Source organism: Pteropus alecto, unplaced genomic scaffold, assembly GCF_000325575.1.
Source record: "Pteropus alecto unplaced genomic scaffold, ASM32557v1 scaffold146, whole genome shotgun sequence".
NCBI lineage: Eukaryota > Metazoa > Chordata > Mammalia > Chiroptera > Pteropodidae > Pteropus > Pteropus alecto.
The window spans coordinates 27,001,631-27,023,497 of NW_006442107.1; the positions used below are offsets into that span (position 1 = coordinate 27,001,631).

A 21,867-nucleotide genomic window follows, 5' to 3' on the forward strand; every position below is an offset into this window, starting at 1 on the left:
TTATCTGAGATGAGAAGTATATTAAATGGAATAAACAAAGTAAATAAAGAAGAGGATTATGTGCCTATCTAGAGGACAGGAAAGCCAATCAGGACACTCAATCAGAATGGCAAGAAAAAAGATGCCAAGACTATAAAGATGATTTAAGAAGGTTATGGAATACTGTTAAGGCTCCAAATATTCATCTGATCGATATAAGTGAAGAAAATCACAATGCTGAACAGCTGTTTGAAGAAATAATTATGGAAAACTTCCCTAACCTGTTGAAGGAAATAAACATAAAACCCCAGGAAGTTCAGAGGATTCCAAAAATCAGGGATCCAAAGAGGCCCACACCAAGACACATCATAATTAAAATACCAAAGGTTAAATACAAGGAAAGAATTTCAAAAGCTGCAAGAGAAAAACAAATAATTACATATAAGGGAACATCCATATGACTGGCAGCTAATTTCTCAAAAGAGACTACACAGGACAGAAGGGCTTGGCAAAAGATATTGGACAGGATGAAGACCCAAGATCTACAATCAAGAATAATTTATCCAACAAAGCTATTATTTAGAGTTGAAGGACAGATAAAGAGCTTCCCAGACAAAAATAAACTAAAGGCCTTAAATGGAAAAGAATTAAGTGCTCCAACCAAGAGATGGAGTGGCTGAAAGGATAAGAAAACAAGACCCTTACATGTGAAAAGGAAGAGGATGGGAAAAGACATTGCTTTGATGGACCTAGAAGATGGACCAGATAGAGAAAGATAAACACTATGATTTCACTTATATGCAGAATTTAAGGAATAAAAAGAACAAACTAATCAAAAACAGACTCACAAATATAGTGGACAATTTGGTGATAGACAGAGGTGGAGGGGTTTGGGGGCTGGTAGAATGGGGTGAAGGGTTAAAGAAGTATAAATTAGTAGCTGATGGATGCTCACGGGGATGGGAAACATGACATAGGAATGCAATTAGCATTAAAACATTGACTAGGTGGAGGGTCAGGGGAAGGAGGGAGCAGTTGGGGGATCATTTTACTAACTATATAGATGTCTAACCAATGTACTGTATGCTTGAAACTAATTAAAATTTAACATAAAAAATTAAAAATTAAAAATTAAAAAAATAAATATTTTTAAGGATTTTAACTCATGATATTTTTGTATTTCTTTGTCGCTTTTTACAGCTTTTGAAGACCAAACTGTAAATACATCACCAGGACTGGTTTTATGTTGTCCTACAGACTTCTTAAATTTGACAAAAAATTTAATAGAATTTGTGGTAACAAACAGTTTTGTCTAAACTTTCAAATAAGTCAAAATGTGTTATTAATAAGACATTCTAAATACTATTTTTACCTTCAATATGAACTAGTATGGTAATATTTTTGACAAGGCAAACATGATCAAATAACTTCATTTGAAAAGGTTTAAAAGTAACCCTTTCTTTACATATGTGACACCGGCACCTCATGAGCACAGGGCACTGCTCATCTTGCCTCCTGTACTTTATGTCTGATGTTATGGATTATATATTTAACATACTTAGAGTGATATGAGCCCTTAGCACTGCACTAGAGTAAACACTGCCTCTAATTGGTGGCAAATTTATGTGTCTGTTTCATTTGTTGGAGACAAAATTGATGTTTTGTCTCACTAGTCAATAGTCACCTTATCCTATAGTTGGTTATATAATCACCTGCTATATATTGTGAACTGTGAAATAAAACAAATTATGTGTATATATAATCATTTCTGGAGATCTGAAATTCCCTAGCTCAATTACAGTGGTAATACTCAATTAGAAGACTGTGCAAACATGTAAGGGAATAATGGGTTGTAGACAGAATATGTGAAATGGGACCTAGAGGGCTTCACGGTAAGCTAGTCATATTAACCAAAACTGGTTCAGTGTAGATGAAGTACTGTAGTGTGAGGGGTATGCAGTCAAAATGAAGGCAAGACAGATCACATTAGAAGATTTGATTTCTTTTAAAATAATTGTTTTCTCATGTGCAAGTAAATGCATATCAAAAACTTGAACAGGCATTCTTTTTAATTTGAGGATCTTTGTTTTTAATGCTGTCTTTTGTCTTAACATTAAACATTTGCTTGCCTAAATGGCTCCCAAATTGTGGAGCAGTTTCCTTTTTCTGCATGTTTCCTTTTTCAAAGTTTTGTTATTAAAAGCAATTAAGCACACAAAGCTGTTTTTGTTTGATATTTTGAGTTTTGTGACTATACGAGTTTAAATAAAATCTGTTAAATGTGTCAGAGTTAACATGCTTCTTTGGGGAATTCTTTTTATAATAAAGTTTTTTCTAAGTCATATGTATATGACTTGAGTACTTACATTGTCAGACATCAAAAATAAAGTTTTTTCTAAGTCATATATATATATATATATCTTGAGTACTTATATTACCAGACATCAAAAGCTACAGTAAATAAGATAGTATAGTACTAGCAGAAGGAAAGATAAATAAACTAATGGAATAAGAAGTAAACAAACTCATACACATTCAGTGACTTAATTTCTGACAATGTACTGAGGAAAATATGACTAATAAATAGTGCTGGGTTAATCGGACATACATATGTAAAAAAAAAGAATGACTGTTGATTCCTACCCCTGCCAAACACAAAAATCAATATCAGATGCATTGTACATATAAATTTTATAGGTTTAATTACAAAGGTCCTGTAATGACCACAGTAAAATATCTTCGCAAACTTGAGATAGGCAAAGATTTTTTAATCAAGACGTATATATGATTGAAAAATTTGACTCTATAAAGTTAGAAACTCCTTTATAAAGTAAGAAAATGAAAAGGCAAGCCGCAGAATAACAGCAACTACTTTCAATAAATATACTGGACAAAAGTTCTATATACACAATATAAAAACTACTCTTCGAAGCCAATAAGAAAAAGGCAAAACACCCAACTTTAATGTGGGCATAAACCATTAAAAGGGAACAGAAACAACACACACACACACACACACACACACACACACACTCTATATTATATATATAGTTACTTTTTTAAAATCACACTATATTGTGTGTGTGTGTATATATATGTATATAATACACACATACACACTATATATATATATAACACACACACACTATATATAGTGTGTGTGTGTATATATATGTATATAATGTCCAATAAGCCTATGAAAACGTGCACATCATTTGTCATCAGATGAATGCAAATTCAAAACACAATTAGATACCAATCTCTATCCATCAATATAACTAAAATGAGAAAAAAATATACCATACTAAATGTCGGTGAATATATGGAGTAGATAGAACACACTAATATGAGAGTGTGAATTGGTGTGAAAACACTGGAAATTTTTGACAACATCTACCCTATGATCCTGCAGTTTTGCTCCTCAGATTACTCAACAGAAGTATGTATGTATTTTCACCAAAAGACATGTACAAGAATGTTCATTGAAGCACTATTCATAGAAGCCTTGAACTGAAAACAGTCTATCAACAGTAGAACATATACTATACAACCACCTATTACTACATGCAACAACCTGGATAGATCTCACAGAAAATGTTGAATGAAAAAAGTAGATACAAAAAAGCACATGTATCACTTACATAAAGTTCAAAAACAGGTGAATCTAATCTACTGTAATAGACATCAAGACAGTGGTTCACTCTGGGGGAGGGGCCAGGTAGTAACTGGGAGGAAGAACAAGGGAGACTTCTGCTGTGCTGGTAATATTCTATTTCTTGATCTAGATGTGGTTACACAGTGTGAAATCACTGTGTGAAAACTCATTGAGCTTTATTCTTATCATTTGGTACTTTTCTACAGATATATTGTACTTTAAGTAAAAATGAAAGACAAACACATGTGAAGACATTCAGTGAGCCGAGACTAAGGTGATAAGTGTTAAATGGATGAGAGATATACAGACAGATACAGAAATTACCTATATATTATGTTTGGTTTTTGCTAAGTAGTTACATTATTTACACTCTCCATATGATAAAACTTTACCAATTATTTGGGGAAAGTACAACTATTTTTAGAATTAAAAGCAGATGGAAATATCTTCTGGGGTTCCTCATAAAAGTACAATGAGAAAGGCAGTTAACAGCATCTCCAACAATTTATATCTTGTCTCAATTTGTTAGACTATTTTTCTGTTAGTTGTCAGAAGTAAATGAAATTACACCAAAGTGCAGATGAAAATCAATTTTGTTAGAATCATAGGCAAGTTAGTTTCTTTCTCTTTCATACTTTCCTGCACTTGCCATATATATCTATCACACCATTTACCTCACTCAATTTGCAACTCCCTTAACAATCAACACAGTGTCTTGCACATAGCTGTCATTGATAAATGTTTTATGTCTGAATAAATTAATGAATGAATGAGGCGCTTGGTACTCAAAAGAGGATGAAGAAGAAATAGCAACAACAAAAACTGTGACTGCTTCACAATTTGGCAGCAGGCAAAATCTCTGACATGTAGTTTTCAATCTAGGACAGGTATTATGGATAAAGACAAATACAAATGACCTACAGTGATGTTGAACTAGTATAGAGATTAAATGTCATTTATTAATCCTATACAGAAGCAAGTAATATAACTTTACAACACTTTTCCATATTTCCATTCTTTGTTAAAGTTTCATATTCTACCCTGAAAATAGCTATTTAACAAGTCAGTATAAAATGCAAGATGCTATTATATGCTATGCCAAAGTTAGATGCAATTAAGGGAGAAACTATTAATCTAAGACATTATTGCTTGATATAACTTCAGATTTTGTTCTGCAAACTTTTTTTTTCCTGCTAGAGTTTTCATTTCAATTCTTTACTCTTTTCCACATTTTAGCCAAGTCATTGGCTCAGTTGGCAGATGACAGAGCTTTCTTGTAGCTGAAATTACATTTGTCACTTTGGTATCAATGTGGCCTGTCTCTTAGGATTGGTGTAGTCTTGTCTCTAAGTGAAACTGTCTTGAATTTCCCTTTTGAGTGAGATTTATGAAGGCGAGCATTTGAATTGCTCATCTCCCTCTAATTCAGTCGTCATTCTGACACTAAAATGTCTCAGAATTTTCTCTTTATTGCAAAAGAAATGTGCTTTTATTTTTGCTTTTCAATTAGCCTCTCCTGACTTTTGCCTATAAAATAGGAAGCACAAAATGGGGAGGAAGGCAATGGAGCATCCAGGTCTTCGTCAGGCACAGATCTTACCAGCTGTAGTCAGGTGGACCAAAAATACTTTATTCATAGCTGGTTCATAATCTTCCTCTCTCTTCTTAGTCTTTAAATTTTATTTAGGCATCTGACTAAAGTCTGAATGCTCTTAAGGATATTATGTTTAGTTCAATATTGTGCAAAGGTAATTAGTAATTAAACATTTCGCTAATTAGTAGTACAGAGAGGAATGGTTCAAATACACAGTTTTCATGGGGTAAACTCAATACATTCCAGGAATGGTCCCTTGAAGATGAAGGAACTACCTTAGAAGTAAGAATTAAAAATAAATACTCCTTACTACTGTTTTACTGCATCTTTGAATACCTAAAGCACTATTTGCTTTCTGTGCTTTCCAATAGTGACTAGAATGGCTTATTAGAAGATAATTTGGTATATGTAAAGAGAATGTAACCACTGAAAATTCGTAACTGAAAAACAATTAAGTTCTACACCAAGGTCTGGATATCAGACAACTCAGGTCATAATCTTGGTTATGTTGGCTATACTTGATGAGTCCTGCACTAATCTGAATCCAGATCAAATGAACTATATGCCTTATAAAATTTTTTTAAGCTCTGAAATTGTTATTTGCTGAACTTTGTGAATTATCTAACTTTAAAGAACTAACACAAGTTGCCAGATCAAAGACTAACTTTCTCCTTGGCATGTCCACATGGAGATCTTACGGGCATCTCAAAATTAACATAACCAAAACAGAGTTCTTGATTCTTCCCATGCTCTCCGAAACCCACTACTTCTCCATCTTAATGCACTACCAGCATCTATTCAACTGCTCAAGCTAAAAACCTAGGGATTATTCTTGCTTCCTCTTTTTTCCTCACCTTCTATATTCAATCCATCTCAAATTTAATGCAGGAGAGTATTAACAATCAAATTTGTCCGCAGATATAAGCTGCTTTCTCTAACCCATGTGCTGTCAATAATAAATCTGATGCTTTAATCTACATGTACTTGATTCTTTCACCTTGATCCAAGCTTGGGATGGGGGAAGGGGGCAAAGAAGCCATTTATTTATTCACCACCACCATTATTCTAAATCCCAACAAGTATCACCACCAACCTACTTTCCTGTCCTGTGTTTCTTCAACCTCCATGGCAGGAGCTATGTAATTGTACCTACAGCCTGGCACTGTTCTGGATTCTGGAGCCTATTCAGACACACACAAAAAAAGTAAAATATAAAGCATTATGCCATAAGCCATCCTTAATGTTGTCTATCACCTGACTTAACATCGTAGTTTCGAAGTCTAGTCTCTTCTTACACAACCCTTGAAACAAAACCTTGTCCTGAACCTGTTTGAGACTGAGGCCAACACAGGATTCTTACAGAACCTAGAAAGCTAAAACATTGTACAACTCATGTTTGGGTGATACATACAGTTGGCCCAGCCTTTTTGTGTTTTATCTTTTGATGAAAATTCAATATTGTTCATCTTCAAATGATGAGTACAATATCTTCTTTGTTCAAATGTCTCAAGAATACAAAGATTTGTTAGATGACAAGTTTTGTCTAAAACAAGAAATCCAGTGACAATGCATATTAAATTATACTCGATGAGCAAATACTTGGAGAAAGTGCTAAGATTTTGTCTCTATGAATCATATGGAGTGAGGATTTCTATAGTCTATGAATATTCTCAATGAGCTCATTTAATTCTGGGGGCAGCTGCTACTAAAAGAAACTGTGCAGTTCGAATCTGGGACACCATAGTGGAAATCCTTCCCTGCATAACAAAGTAGGCAATCACAGAGGAAAACAAAACTCAATGCATTATTTATATTCTAATTCTGGATCATATGCAACCATCATAAAAGCCAAGGATGCTTTCAGTTTACATTAAAGTAATGTAGATATCATATAGCTATTTATAAAATGCCATATCTTCTCTCAGATGCAGCATGGGGAGTTGCATAGTTTCATTTTCTGTAAAAATACTTTAAAATATTTAGTGTTCTATACTTTGAAAGACACAGATGATAAAATCACTGTAATCATCCTCACATGAAATAACATTTTGGGCTACTCCTCTCAAAGCTGGTCATCCCTCTTATTCACTAATCTTGGTTCCAAACAGAACTTCTCTAAAGAGATGATGCATCCTGAAACCACTTCCCAAAATACAGCTCTTCAGAGGACTAAAAGAGAACTTCCAATCAAGATGGTGGAGTAGGTAAAAACCATGCTCATCTCATCCCATGACTACATCAAAATTACAACTAAATTATAGAACACCCACCCTTGAGAACAACCTGAAGACTACATAACAAAACTCCTATAACTAAAAATATAAAGAAGCCACTGGTAGGAGGGACAGAGACACGAAATAGGTTAGTCCCACACCCACGAATAGTGGCTAAGAATTTTGAAGGATATCTCAACTGCAGAGGTCCTTCCTGAGGAGCACTGGGGCCCATCCCCACACCAGGCTGCTCAGCCTAGAGCACTAGTGCTGGGAAGAGGAGTCAACACAACAGCTGGCTGTGAAAATCAGCAGGATCTCAGTTCAAGTGAGATGAAGGGCTGCTGGCATCCCAGTCTTAAAGGGCCTGCTCATAGACTCACTCACATTCATCCTAAGCTCTAGTTAAGGAAGAACAATTCAAAAGGCACCAGAGACATACAGGAAGAAACCAAATTGTCTGGCTTCAGGGTGAGGGCTGAAGGGGTAGCTCTCTCTGGTGCCAGAGGATGACATTATTCCTTTGTTTAGCCCTCTCTCTGCTCAGCTTATGGGTGCAGGCACCAAGTCTGAGTCTCCATTAAACTGGCTAAAACCACGTTCGCCCCACCCTGATGATTCTCTGAGAACCCACCTTACCAAATTCACACAACCTGCTGAAACATCTTCCAGAGGCTAACCACAAAAGGATCGAGCATGGGCCCATGCTGCAACTTCCATAAAATCTCTTAAAGGTCTACAAACCCCAAACAAGCAGCAACTGGCCTTAGTGTGCTCTGTATCTCTTGCTAAGCAGCCCCAAGACTGGCACTGGTGGCAACCAGCCTTGGTTCAGAGCATAACCACTCCCAGGTGCCTCCAAGCCCAGCACAGGCAGCAACCAACTGAAGATTACTTTGTAGCTACTACCAGGTAGCCCCAGGCTGAACACAGGCAGCAGCTGACCTTGGCATGCATCAGAGCACCAGAACCAACACACCAGGTGGCTGGCTTCAGACCACACAAGAGCAGCACCCAATTAGCACCACAAATGACACACCCAAAGGATGGGTTTGGCAAGCACCTAAGCCCTCTAAAGTAAATCCTGCTCTATGAGGTCAGCCAGAAAGCACACACAGCCTACACAAGGGACACCCCTGGAGCACCCAGCTCAGGTGAACAGGGACACTGTGCCACTAGGCCCCACAGGACACCTATTACATAAGTACACTCTACCAAGACTGGAAGATCTACTTAATGCATAGAAACAAACACAGAGAGGCAGCCAAAATGGGGAGACAAAGAAACACTTCCTAAATGAAAGAACAGGACAAATCTTCAGAAACAGAACTATACAAAATGGAGGTGAGCAATCTACCAGATACAGATTCAAACACTGGTTATAAGTATGCCCAATAAACTTAGTGAAATAATAGATTATCTCAGTGAGAATTTCAACAAAGCAATAGAAAACATTAAAAAAGAGATAGAAAATATAAAAAAGAACCAGTCAGAAATGAAGAATACAATAACTGAAATGAACAATACCTTAGAGGGAATCAACAGTATATTAGAGGTAGCAGAGGATCAAATCAGTGATTTGGGAGGCAAGGTAGCAGAAAACACCCAATCATAATAGCAACAAGATAAAAGAGTCAAAAAAATAATGCTAGTTTAAGGGAGCTTTTGGACAACATCAAGCATACCAACATTCTCATCACAGGGGTACAAGAAGTAAAAGAAAGAACAAAGAATTCAAAACCTATTTTAAGAAATAGTGACAAAAAACTTTCCTAAACAGGTGAAGGAAATAGACATGCAAGTCCAGAAGTGCAGAAAGTCCCAAACAAGATGAACCCAAAGAGGCCCACACCAAGACACACAATTAAAATGCCAAAGGTTTAAGAGAAAAACAGAATCTTAAAAGAAGCAAGAGAAAAGTAGTTAGTTACCTACAAGGGAGCTCCCATAAGACTGTCAGCTGATTTCTCAACAGAAACTTTGCAGGACAGAAGGGATTGGCACAAAATATTCAAAGTAATGAAAAGAAAGGACCTACAATGAAGATGACTCTGTCCAGCAAGGCTATCATTTAGAATTGAAGGGCAGATAAAGAGCTTCCCAGACAAGAAAAAGCTGAAGGAATTCATCACCACCAAACAGTATTACAATAAATATTAATGGAACTTCTTTAAGAAGAAGAAAATATATACAAAAGATGAATAAGAAAATATTGCAAAGAAAAAAAATCTCATGAACAAAGATAAACACAATAAAATCAGTGGGTTAACCAACACTAAAGGTTATACAAAGGTTAAAAACCAACAGTAGGATGATAATGTATAATTACAAAAGAAATTAAGAAATACACAGAAACACACACATACAAATGAAGTAAAAAATAATGATAAAAATATAAATGTTGAAGGGGTGAGTAAAAATGGTAGATTATAGATTGTGTTCGAACTTAAGCAACTATTAAATTAAAATAGACTGCTATAAACATAGCTTGGTATATATGAAGCACATGTCAACCTCAAACCAGAAATATACAAGAGATATCAAGAAATAAAGAGAAAGGAATCCAAACACAACACTACAGTGAATTGACAACATGCAAGAGAATAAGAAAGGAAGAGGGAACTATAGAAATAATTTTTAAAAATTAACAAAATGACAATAACTACATACCTATCAACAATTACTTTAAATGTAAATGGATGAAATGCTCCAATTAAAAAATGAATGAATAAAAAAAAAAACAATGAATGAAGAACTGGTACAGATATACGATGGAATATTACTTAGCCATAAAGAAGAATGAAGTTTTACCATTTGCAGCAACATGAATAGACCTAGAGTATATTTTGCTAAGTGAAATAAGTCAAAGTCAAATAACATATAATTTCACTTGTATGTGGTATCTAAAAAGCAAAATAAATGAACAAGTAAGACAGAAACAAACTCAAAGATGCAGAGAACAAACTGACAGTTGCCAAATGGGAGGGCTGTTGGGGGCTGGGTGAAAAAGATGAAGAAATAAAGAAGTACAAATTGGTAGCTATAAAATAGTTATGGGGTTGTAAAGTACAGCTAAGGGAATATAGTCAATAATATTGTAATAACTATACATGGTGTCAGGTGCAAGAATTATTGGGGGGGGAATCGTTTTGTAAGTTATATAAATGTCTAGCCACTATGTTGTACACCTGAAACTAATACAATAGCGAATGTCAACTATAATTGAAAAAAATTAATTAAAAACAAAAAAAACATAAAAACCATACTAGTATATAAATATTGAATTGCTGTAATGTACATCAGAAAAAAAATCAAAAGAACTAAATGTACAATATCTACATGAAGAGATATTTTTAAATTCCCAAATAAAAGTCCTTTTTCTAAAAAAGAAAAGGAAATCAGAAAATTCTGAAATGTGTTCACGCTGATAAAGTATCTTAGAACTTGAAATTCACTGTATAAAAACAGTAGAGTGAACTGAAAATGAGAAATTGGGACCACAAAGGTCATTATCTTGAGGAAAACTGAAACATAAGAATATTTTTTTAAGAAAAAGAAGTAGCCCTTGGGTTTTAAAAAGATTGAATGAGGTACACTATCATTGAGAGTTATAAAACTCTTATACCCTTGCTTAAATTTCTCCATCAATATTCTTTAAGTGTGTGTGCAAATATTTGGATTTTAGCTACCCTGGAGAATCACTTCTGAATAAAAACACAAATAGAGTGACCTAGCATCCATGATATTATATCAGGAATAGATATCATTTCTACATGTATAGGGATTTTTTTGAAGGGTGGAAGGAGGGGATGTCGAAGAGAAAAAACATATTGCCTTGTTTTTATTGTACGTATTGTTTCCCAGAAGCTGTAAATTACTCTATTGATCTACACAGTAGCTAGAAAGGAAACCCAAACTATGACTTATCCATTGCAGCCTAGGTAGGCAGATTTACCTACCTAGAAAGAAAGGACAGAAGAACCCAGTATTGTAGCTAGTTTTCACTTTTGCTCTGTTTAAATCCTCAGCCTAATTATGTGTTTAAAAGAAGAAAACTAAAAAAAAACGAGGGCAAGAAAAAAACAAGAGAGCTGGTGTATTTTCCACATCCCTCAGTCCCAACACTCAATTTCCAAACAAATAAAACCCAGTATTTTATAATAATCCTCCAATTGTCTTTCAATTTTAAAGCTTTTCTGATCTTTCAGTGGAATTGATTTTCATAATAACCAGACTCCAGTTGACAGCCAGTTCACGCTTAGTGGCAATGCCTGCATTATGCTGCCTACAGCAGCTCATCTACCCCAACTTAAAGATAGTTGAAAAAAAAAAAAAAACCAGAAATATGCCTTTTCTCAATACCGTAAGCTGTTGCTGCAAAAAGTCTGTAAACAGAAAGAAAAATAAATAGGAGCCATCCTATTTTATCAGAGCCTAATAATACATACCCACCAGGACTTTCGCTTAAGTCCCAGAAATAAAGGCAAACACATCATGGAAGGAAGGAAAGAAATGCATGCAATCACACTTAGACCCTTAACTAGACATATACTTTACAGAGTGTTCTTGCCAAAACTCATCTAACCTGTGGCTACCTCTTCACTCTGTGTGGGTTTTCCCCTCCTTTCTTCTCCTCTCTCCAGTTTTACCTGAAGAAGGACTCTGCCATCATATCATTAGAAATGAACTTACTTTCCTAGAACATTCATTGTTTCCAGCTTATTCAATATCACCTATGCCCTGATTTTAGCCCTTTTCCTTTGGTCAATTTATGTTTCTAATACAAAGATGTTTCTGGAGCTTTTAGAAAAGTCGTAGTAAAATAAAATCTGCTTTTCGATTTAAAGAGCAATATGTACTGTGATTTCATTCAAATGCACAAACAAAAAAAAAACAAAAAACAAAAAAAGAGAGAAAAAGAAAAAAGAGGGGAAAAAAACAAACTAATAGAGGCTTAAAAAATCTAAAAGTTTATTTCTTCCTTTAGGTATGGGTTGGTGTGGCTGCTGATTGCAGTCAGAAATCCACATTGCTTCTATATCTTCATGCCATTATTTCCAAGTGTGGCCCTCAACCTAACAGCCAAATATGGAAGGTAGAGCTCCAGGCATCACACATGTGTTTCAAATCAGTACAAGAAAGAAAATAAAAAATACTCTTATACCTCTCTCCACTTAAAGAGACTGTCTTATTTGCAAAGGAGAGTGGGAAATTTTTAACAGTTTGTGCCAGCTAAAAACTAAGGAGAAATGAATATTGAGGGGCATATAGCATTTCTTGCTACATGCTTCTCTCATTATTTTATATAACTGAGTTTTGTCTATGCAATCATCTCCATGCATCATCATAGATCACATGTACTTTTTTTATCTGTGCTAAGTCCTTCAGATGTATTGTTTTATTTAATCCCCCTGCCACACACACACACAACAAAACCATAAAGCAGGTACTGTTGTTAATCCTATTTTACAAATTAAAAAAAATAAATAAAGTAGGCTCAGAAAAGTGATGTTTCCCAAGGTCATATAGTTTATAAATAGCAATGTAGGATTTAAACTTAGGTCTATGTAATTCTGGAGCCTGAGCGCTTAACATGCAATACTGCTATTTCATAAAGAGAAGTCCTCCATAAATCACAGTTATAGTCATGTCAGGTGAAATTGATGTCAGTACCCAATCTCCTACAGTATGTCCAAGTAAATAAATATTAACCTATTATATTAACCAGTAACTATGCTTTTAAATTATAAGCAGATAACCATGCTGCATGCACAACAGCAAGGACTAGAAACATAGTCATAATGAAATCAAACTTATGACAAAACTAACATTTAAAATCAATGTTTATGATTGTGCTGTACAAAATGATTTTAAGCATTTCTCTTATAAAATACTAGTAAGGCATTTAGATAATTTGGAAAAAATTGTTTTAAGATTTCTCAACATCTCAACATTCTTATGTTTTTATGTAGTCACAACATTCAGATAAATTGGTATTATAATATTTTTTCTTTTCTATTGAGGTATAATTGACATACAGCATTATATTAGTTATAGGTATAATATTTCTCTTTTTTGTTAACTCTATGCACTAAGCATGGTAGACATGATAAAAATAGTCGCATTAAATTAATTTGGTTTAGTCTACAGCCATGCTACCCTGAACAAGCCTGATCCCGTCTGATCTTGGAAGCTAAGCAGGGTCGGACTTGATGAGTACTCAGATGGGAAACCACCTAGGAAGACCAGGTGTTGTAGGCGTAAAAAATAAAAAAATAAGGAATTGTAAGCTGACAAGGTCCTTGCGATCTGTGAGGTCAACCACGGATTGCCTTGCTTAAAAAATTTTTTTAAAAATAAATTACTTTGGTTTATACACTATAGCATGTTTAATATTTAGCTTATTTCTAATATTTCACCATTCTAAATTGCTTTATAAAAACAAAGCATGAATAAGAAAACATTGCTAAACTAATTTCTCACAGCATTTCAGTTCTTTGTATGTTGTCTAGTTTCTATAATCGTTATTGATAACCAGCAGCTTCCCAGACGTCATATAGCCATTTCAACAGTTCAGTTCACTAACGTATAGGGAAACCTAAGCCAGCTACTAGTCATATGCAAAGGTAAAGAGAACACAGCCTTTTGTACTCAAAGAGCTCAGATAATACAGATAGGTGAGGCCTGTGAAATGTAAACTACTGGCTTAAGTGTGCACTCTGTACCCCACTTCCCCACCAAAAAAAAGGCATTTAATCCAGCCTGGGCATCAAGAAAAACTGCTTGTAAGAGAACTTCATAACATACACATAGTCATATACACGAACAGATAAACATCTCAAACCCAGCTCTCCAATGATATGCCTTACGGCCCCATAGTTCCAAATCAAGGCTTCCTGCGCACCTCCATGTCCCCATCCAATTCCCTGTTATTCTCTCATTATGTAAGGAGACCTTGACAAGAGCAGGGACTTGGAATAATAGAACATTTAGATGTCTTATACAAAATACCTCAAGGTCACAGCAATTATGGGCCACAAATCTATTGATGGTCAATAGGAGGAGATTAGCATGCTTCTTACTATAGGTATGGCATATTGTAGAGAAATCAATACCTCAGAAATGATGTTTGGAGTCTGGCATCCCAATCCAAAAAGAGGATGAGGAAGATGAGTCAACGGGAAAAAAAAGTCTAGCCTAGGTCAATCATAGAAAAATAAATGCCTTTCAACTGCCATTAGCGAGAATCAAGTAATCAAGTTCAACCAGAATGACTTCCCAGGTTTGTTGAACTGTGTTGGGCGGGACCACCAACAAATGCAAGAAATAATTAAAACTGGTTTGCCTTCAGGACTGGCTTTGGTGGAACAATTTCAGAAACTTAGTGAAACATAAATTCTTTTAAAAGAATTTCAGGATTTTGTACTCTATAGTTAGAACTGAGGCTTAAAATCCACTTATATTTATGAAAGGTTACATTTTTTTCTTTTTCTTTTTTTAAAGGGTTACATATTAATTTGAACAAGTTCTTGTCAAAGAGAACTAAAAGTCACAGGAAAGAGAAAGATAGAAAATGAAAAGATATTAGAAACAAAGTTAGAGAGAGGAGGAACCTAGTAATAGAGAAAAATGGAGATAGGGAGAGGGAAATGGGTGGCTGGAGTCTCCAGAAGCAAAATTCATTTACTTCATTATTATATACCTTTTACATTCAACCAAATTGCAACATTATTGCCCATGCTATAAAATCCAAAACAAATTTAGTTCAAAATCATATTATTTCAGATATTTTCTGGGAGCAATTCAAGTAGTCTTGGAAGCTCCATAGATTTGTTAACAATAAATGCATAGGACACTAAGTAGAAACAATTATAATTAGAATCTTTTCTTTTGTGTCTAATACCATTAGACCATAATTGAATGCTATTTCTTTTTCTAAAAACCTATGTTATCTACAGAGAAACTTTTAAAAGCATCTTCTCACAGATAATCCTCAAAATGACTTTAATATAAGTAGGTAAAGCCAGAACTATTACCTTCATATTTAATCACACTGATAACTAGATATATTAGTTAGGATAGGCAAGGTTAGGCTATGGTAACAAATGCTTCCCAGGTGTCAATGACTTAACCCAACAAAGATTTATTATTTCTCACATACTCAGAGTCTGTAGCAAGTCAACAAGTACAATTGATTAAAAATGACCACAAAATTTTCATAGCTCCTCCCTTCAAGAGGTAGAACCAATTTTACCATCCTTTGAATCTTGACTCTAGAATGTTCTCATGATTTGCTTTAACCAGTAGAAGGTTGTGGAAGTATTTCTGTATGAGTTTTGAGCTAGGCCTCTAGGGGCCACATGGCTTTTAATGTTGCTAACATGTGAACAAGCCCAGATTAGCCTCCTGAAAAAAGGAGAGATGACATGGAAAGAGAGGTTCAGGGTGCCCAGCCATTCTAGTTAAGGCCCCAGATAAGAAGTAAGATAGTCCTTAGATAGTCCAGTCCCAGATGAGCTGGCCTGGACCAAAAGAACCATCCAGCCAGTCCATGTTCATGAAAAGTAATAAATAATTTCTGTTTTAAGCCATTAAAATTTGGGACATTTTGTTACTCAGCAATAGCCAACTGTAGCTGTCTTCTATATACAGGCTTAGAAATCCAGGCTAACTCAATCTTTTGGCACATCCTTATCAACACATGCCTCCATGATTGCCACAGCAGAGGAAGAAACCACTAAGAAGTCATGCCTGGCAATTAAATACTTTTTCCCAGAAAGGACCCATTTCTATTCATCTCACAACCCTTTAGCTTAACCAGTCACATGACCCTATCCAGCTACAAGAGATGGTGAGAAATTGTCCTCTTCCTGTGGGTTCATAAGAGAAGAACCAGATATGAATAAGATAAGAAGATTTACTACACCAGTACACATTTCAAATGGGCTATTACTTTATTAATTAATTGTCCCTCAGAACTGATAGGTTAGAATTGAAACTTCTTTAGAATTAATCCCACTTATGATTATTTTTGGTGTTTTTCAATTGGCTTATAAACTAAGCTAATATTGTCCATGCTGTTATACCAGGCTGAATTCAATACTGAATTCAGATTATCCCAGAAGCTTCCTAGTAGTTAGCAAAGCTAGGTATGAGCCTGCATTAACTTTCTTAGGCCATTAGCATTTAATAAGTCACTGCTTCATAAACAATTGTATAAGGTTTCAGGCCACCAGGATTTGATTTCTAAATTGCTACTGCACACATGTTTTATGCATAAATCCTGAAATGCTTACATTTTTATCCTCCTATAAAGCAGAGGGGTATGAATAAATCTCTTTTTTAAAAATATTTCACAATAGAATAAACTTCATCCCATCACAAACCATCAAGAGAAACAAGAATTACAAGAATTAATTCCATCCTCAACATAATGTAATGTTATCAGAGGTCTAGACTGACTCTCAGTTGCTCAAGTAAGTCTTGATAAATCACCTTGTCTAGAACAATAAGCAGATACGACCTTGAGGAGCTCAAAAGATATTAGTTATCTTGCTCCTCAAATGTCTTAATAAGTATGTTTATAGCTTCAGATTTGGGGAAGTCAAGATTGAACTGCCCAGGAAGTCTTGGACAGTGACTCTAAGGAGGGGCAGCATCTTTCTTTAATATAGCACAATCAGAAAGACCTTAAGCAGATTGTTTTTAATTAAGAAGATCGGGCACAATACTTGTTTCCTATTGTTGCTGTCAGAAATCACCACAAATTTAGGGGCTTACAAACATTACGTTATTTTGGAGGTCAACTTCTCAAGGCTGTTCACATTCCTTAGCTTGTTTCCCCTTCTTCCATCATCAAAACCAGAAATTGCTGCATGAATCCTTCTCACATCACATCACTGTGACATTGATCCTACTGTCTCCTTGTTTCATATTTAAGGACTCTTGTGATTATACTGGTTTACTTGGATAATTCAGGATAAACTCACCACCTCAAAATTCTTCATTACATCTGCAAAATCTCTTCGTGATGTAAGGTAACATTCGTAGTGTGTCTTAGTCTATTCAGCTGCTGTAACAAAAATATCAAAGACTTGGTAGCTTAAACAAGAAGCATTTATTTTTTATAGTGCTGGAGGCTGGGAAGTCCAAGATCAAGGTGTTAGCAGATCTGGTGTCTGATCAGAGCCTGCTTCTTGGTTCATAGACAGCCATCTTCTCATTGTGTCCTCACATGGCAGAAGGGCAAGGAAGCTCTCTGGTCCCTCTTTTATAAGGGTACTGTTCTCACTTTATTCTCATGATCTAATTAATTCTTAAAAGCCCCACTTCTTAATACCTAATGCATATTGGGCATTAGAATGTTAACATGTGAGTTTTAAGAAGACACAAACATTCAGACTATAGAACAGAAATTAGGATGTGGGTAATTTGGGGGGATGATTATTCTGTCTACAATAGCATTACTTCCAGCAACTCAGGGTGGCTTACATAATTAAGGTTCTCTTCTACTTGCAAATATGAAAGAAAAAAAAGAAATCTTTGCCAGAGATTTGTGGTCAGTCAAGAAATGAATTGCCTCAATACTGCCTGTAGCCTTCACTGTCAACCTGGTGCTCAGCCCTGTCAGTCACAGTACCTTTGCCAAATAGTAAGGCTGAATATTCTTTCTTTCATCAATAATATGCTCCTACTCTGCTATTCAGAGACAGTAGCAAGAACATGTCAGCTATCCTGGCCTGAATCAGTTGTTATAGAAAGTAGATTAAACTATACTTCAATGAAGCAATCTCCAGGAGGGAAATTATAGTGATGCTAAAAAGTAAAGATAAAGTTATGTCTCTGATTTCAGCTTTATTACTTTTTCCATTCTTGCTACTGCACTTTGTAAAAGAAGTTTTTAATTAACCTGAGTCTACTAGCTTTCTTGCAAACCAAACAGAACTGTTTTCCCTTGTAAAATCAAATCTAATAAAATTTCTTCATGAATCTGCTCTATGGGGGGAAAAAAGTACTCCAGAGCCTTAAAAGAGAGTATGAATATAACAGCCTAAGTAACAGCTTGCAGTAGAAAATTATGGATCATCTTTTGAGCACAAATTTTGAAATATTTTAATCAGACTATAGTATAGTAACTGACCTAGGGACACATTCAGCAATGGGGTGGTAGATGATAAAAAACAGAAGAAGATGAGGTAGAGGTTTTAGAGAAGAATTAGGAGATTAGAGTTACAAGCCTATATAACCCAATGCAAATTGTCAATACTAAGGGCCACATGTCATTCATTTCATTCAATTAATGTTTTTACGTACTACGTGCCAGCCTTGGTGCTAGCCATTAGGGATATGAGGCATTCACCACTGGCTTTATGGAGCTCAGAGTCTACTGATGGAGAGAGGCATACAACAAGTAATTTAAGTAAGGTATGATATAAATGTGGATAAGATCTATGAAGGAAAGGTGCAGGCTGCTGTGATAGCATAAGAAAGGAGAACTGAACTTTTTCTGGGAGAGAGAGTATGTAGGCAAGGAAAATTTGAGCTTAGGTTCAAAGGAAGAGTTGATGTTAGTGGAAGAAGTGGCTGGAAAAACAACTTAGCAGAGGTACAGGATGACTGAGGCAAGGCCTGGGGAAGTGGAAACAGCAATGGTCCTCTCTGATGACTGGAACCCAATAATTAGGAAGTAGGCGTGACCAGGTTGCTAAGTGAGCAGAGCCCAAAACCAGGGGGTAGGAAGTATTCAATACTCAGAGAGGCGGCAACATCAGGAAATTATCAGGATTTTTTTGTTGTTTTTTTGTTTGTTTGGTTTTTGTTTTTGTTTATGGTGACATTGGTTAACAAAATCCAGTAAGTTTCAGCTGTACATTTTAACAGTAAGGCATATATATATTTACACTGTTTTCACCTCCCATAGTTAGATTTCTTTCTGTCACCACATATTTGATCCCTTTTACCCCATCTTCTTCCCCCATCTCCCCTACCCTCTGAGAATTATCAGATATTAGCAGAAGCTCCCACTCTCAGCCTTCGAGAAAGACTTAATGCTAAACTCCTTAAATATATACTTGTTAAATTATATCACCTTTGGTACAAGAGACAAAAACAATGCTGCGGAGGTAGGTGCCAGCTGACTTCAGCCATGAGGAGAGTAGGGCAGGAGAGGAGCATCAGGGAGCAGGTGAGTCCTGACAAGGAGGACATGATGCCTTCCTTGGAAAATGAAGCATGATGACTATTATCTTAGAAATCATCATCAGATCATCACTGTATTAATTTTCTAGGGCTGCCATTACAAAATACCACAGACTAGGTGACTTAAACAACAGAAATTTACTTTCTCATATTTGAAATCTGAGATCAAGGTGTTAGCAGGTTTTGCTTCTTCTGAGGCCTCTCTCTTTGGCTTGTAGATGACACCTCTTCATTGTGTCTTTACATGGTCCTTCTGTGCCTCAGAATTGTTTGTGTCTCTCTGTGTATCCTAATCACCTCTTTTTTACAAAGACACCATTTGGGATGGATTAGGGCCCACACTTATGGCTTCATTTTAACTTAATCACCTCTTTATAGACCCTATCTTTAAACAGTCACATTCTGAGGTACAGGGTTTGGAACTACAATATACAAATTTTGGGGATAACAATTCAGCCCATAACAGTCACTATCAGGAGGCAATGTGGCAAATGGTGAAAAAAAGCTAAGGTGACTGGAGCAAGTGTTTAACTTCTTTCAATTTCATTGACTGGTTATAACATGTACCCCTGGGCTTTGTTATAGCATACAGACTTCTTCAAATGTGTGAAGCACATAGCCCAGAGTAACTTCTTATTAAGAGATAGTAGTTTTTTTTTTTAATCTACCTACCTCATTACTCAGATAAAAACAATGTGTCCAGAACAGAGCTTAGATATGCTGATTCCCACTATAGTCTTCCCACAAATGACATACACACTCAATGAAGAAAGATAAACTAACACACTGTAGTGCTGATAACAGATAACAGCAAAAGATAAACCCAGAAGGCAAGTTTGTGTCTACAGTACAATAAAGCAGTCCATTCGTCCTTTATAGCTTCTGGGTTTTCCAGGTTGCTTTTAAAAACTCTGCCACTATAAAATGTTTTTACTACTTTCCCTATTTTTAATACTTTAATAGTTTTGTTGATTTTGAAAAATGTGTGAGGAGTTTTATGCAGGGAAGTGACATGACCAGACACACAAAGTAGAGCACCATCTGGCAAGGCAGGATTAAGGAAAATCAATTAGGAAGTTGTGGCAGCGGTCTAGAAACAAAAGTGTGATGTCACCTATTAGACTGGGGGCAGCAGAAAGGAGATAAATACATTTCAGAGTTAATAACAATTAGAATCAATTGATAGATAGGGGCAGGAGTAAGAGAAAAGATTTAATAATGACACCTAGGTTTTTTGGTTTTTGTTTTTTAATTTAGGCTACTAAGGTCCATTACTCACTGAGAGAATATAGGTTAAGGAACAGTTTGGGGAGATTATATTATGGGTTCAGTGTTAGACAAAGTTCGACAAGAAAGAAAATAGAAAAGTACATTAGGCAGCTGGATATCATTCTGGAACTAATGTGAAGAGTCTGGGATAGAGATATAGATTAATTACCATACAGACAGTAATTACAGCATAGAAAAAGATTAAATTATCCTGGAGGAAAATGTAGAGTGAAAAACGAAAAGTTCCTAGGACAGAACTGTAGAGAACAGCAGTATAGGTGGTAAAAAGAGCAATAGAAGTGGTAGGGTCCCTTGGGAAGTGTGCATCAAAGAAAAGAAGTCACAAAGATAATGTAAAAGTCAGAGTGTAATAATGACATGTGTTTCTAAACATAAGACCTTTACATTCAACCTGCTATCATCAAGCTTTTAAAGTCAATACTGCCTCCATCATGTTTAATAATCTCACTGAAGTCCACTAAGCTACAAAGAGTTATAAATCAGGAGAATCATTGTTGTAACCAGGTGATAATTCCTAATGCAGAATTCTACCTACTTTCTGCAAATATTTTTATTTTTTATTTGCTGTCTAGCCTTGATTGCTTTGGGCGCACATTCCAAATTAAACATTTTAAGTATTATTCAGAAATTTGATTTAATACTAACCATATGTAAATTGGGTTTAATATATTTAAGAATATTGAAGAACTGATTTGTTCATCTGAAAACTCAGCTATTGCAAAGAAGTTCCCTTCATCATTTGAAAGCAACTTGTAGTATTTTTTTCCCATTAGAAAAATTATAAAACTGATTATTATCGCCCTCTTCCCCTTTTGCAAAGCTCAAATACTTATTCATTGTTCATTGACTCTATATCCTTAGATAATTTTTGTTTTAATCCTGTCTCTGTGCAACATGATTATACATCTTGGGAACTGCAAAGACATTCAAGAAATTAT

General features: G+C 35.4%; 1 pseudogene; it reads left to right on the forward strand.

The window, feature by feature from the left end:
* The first annotated feature begins 13,583 nt into the window (after nt 1–13,583).
* On the forward strand, nt 13,584–13,702 carry LOC112469355 (annotated as a pseudogene).
* The last annotated feature ends 8,165 nt before the right edge of the window (nt 13,703–21,867 follow it).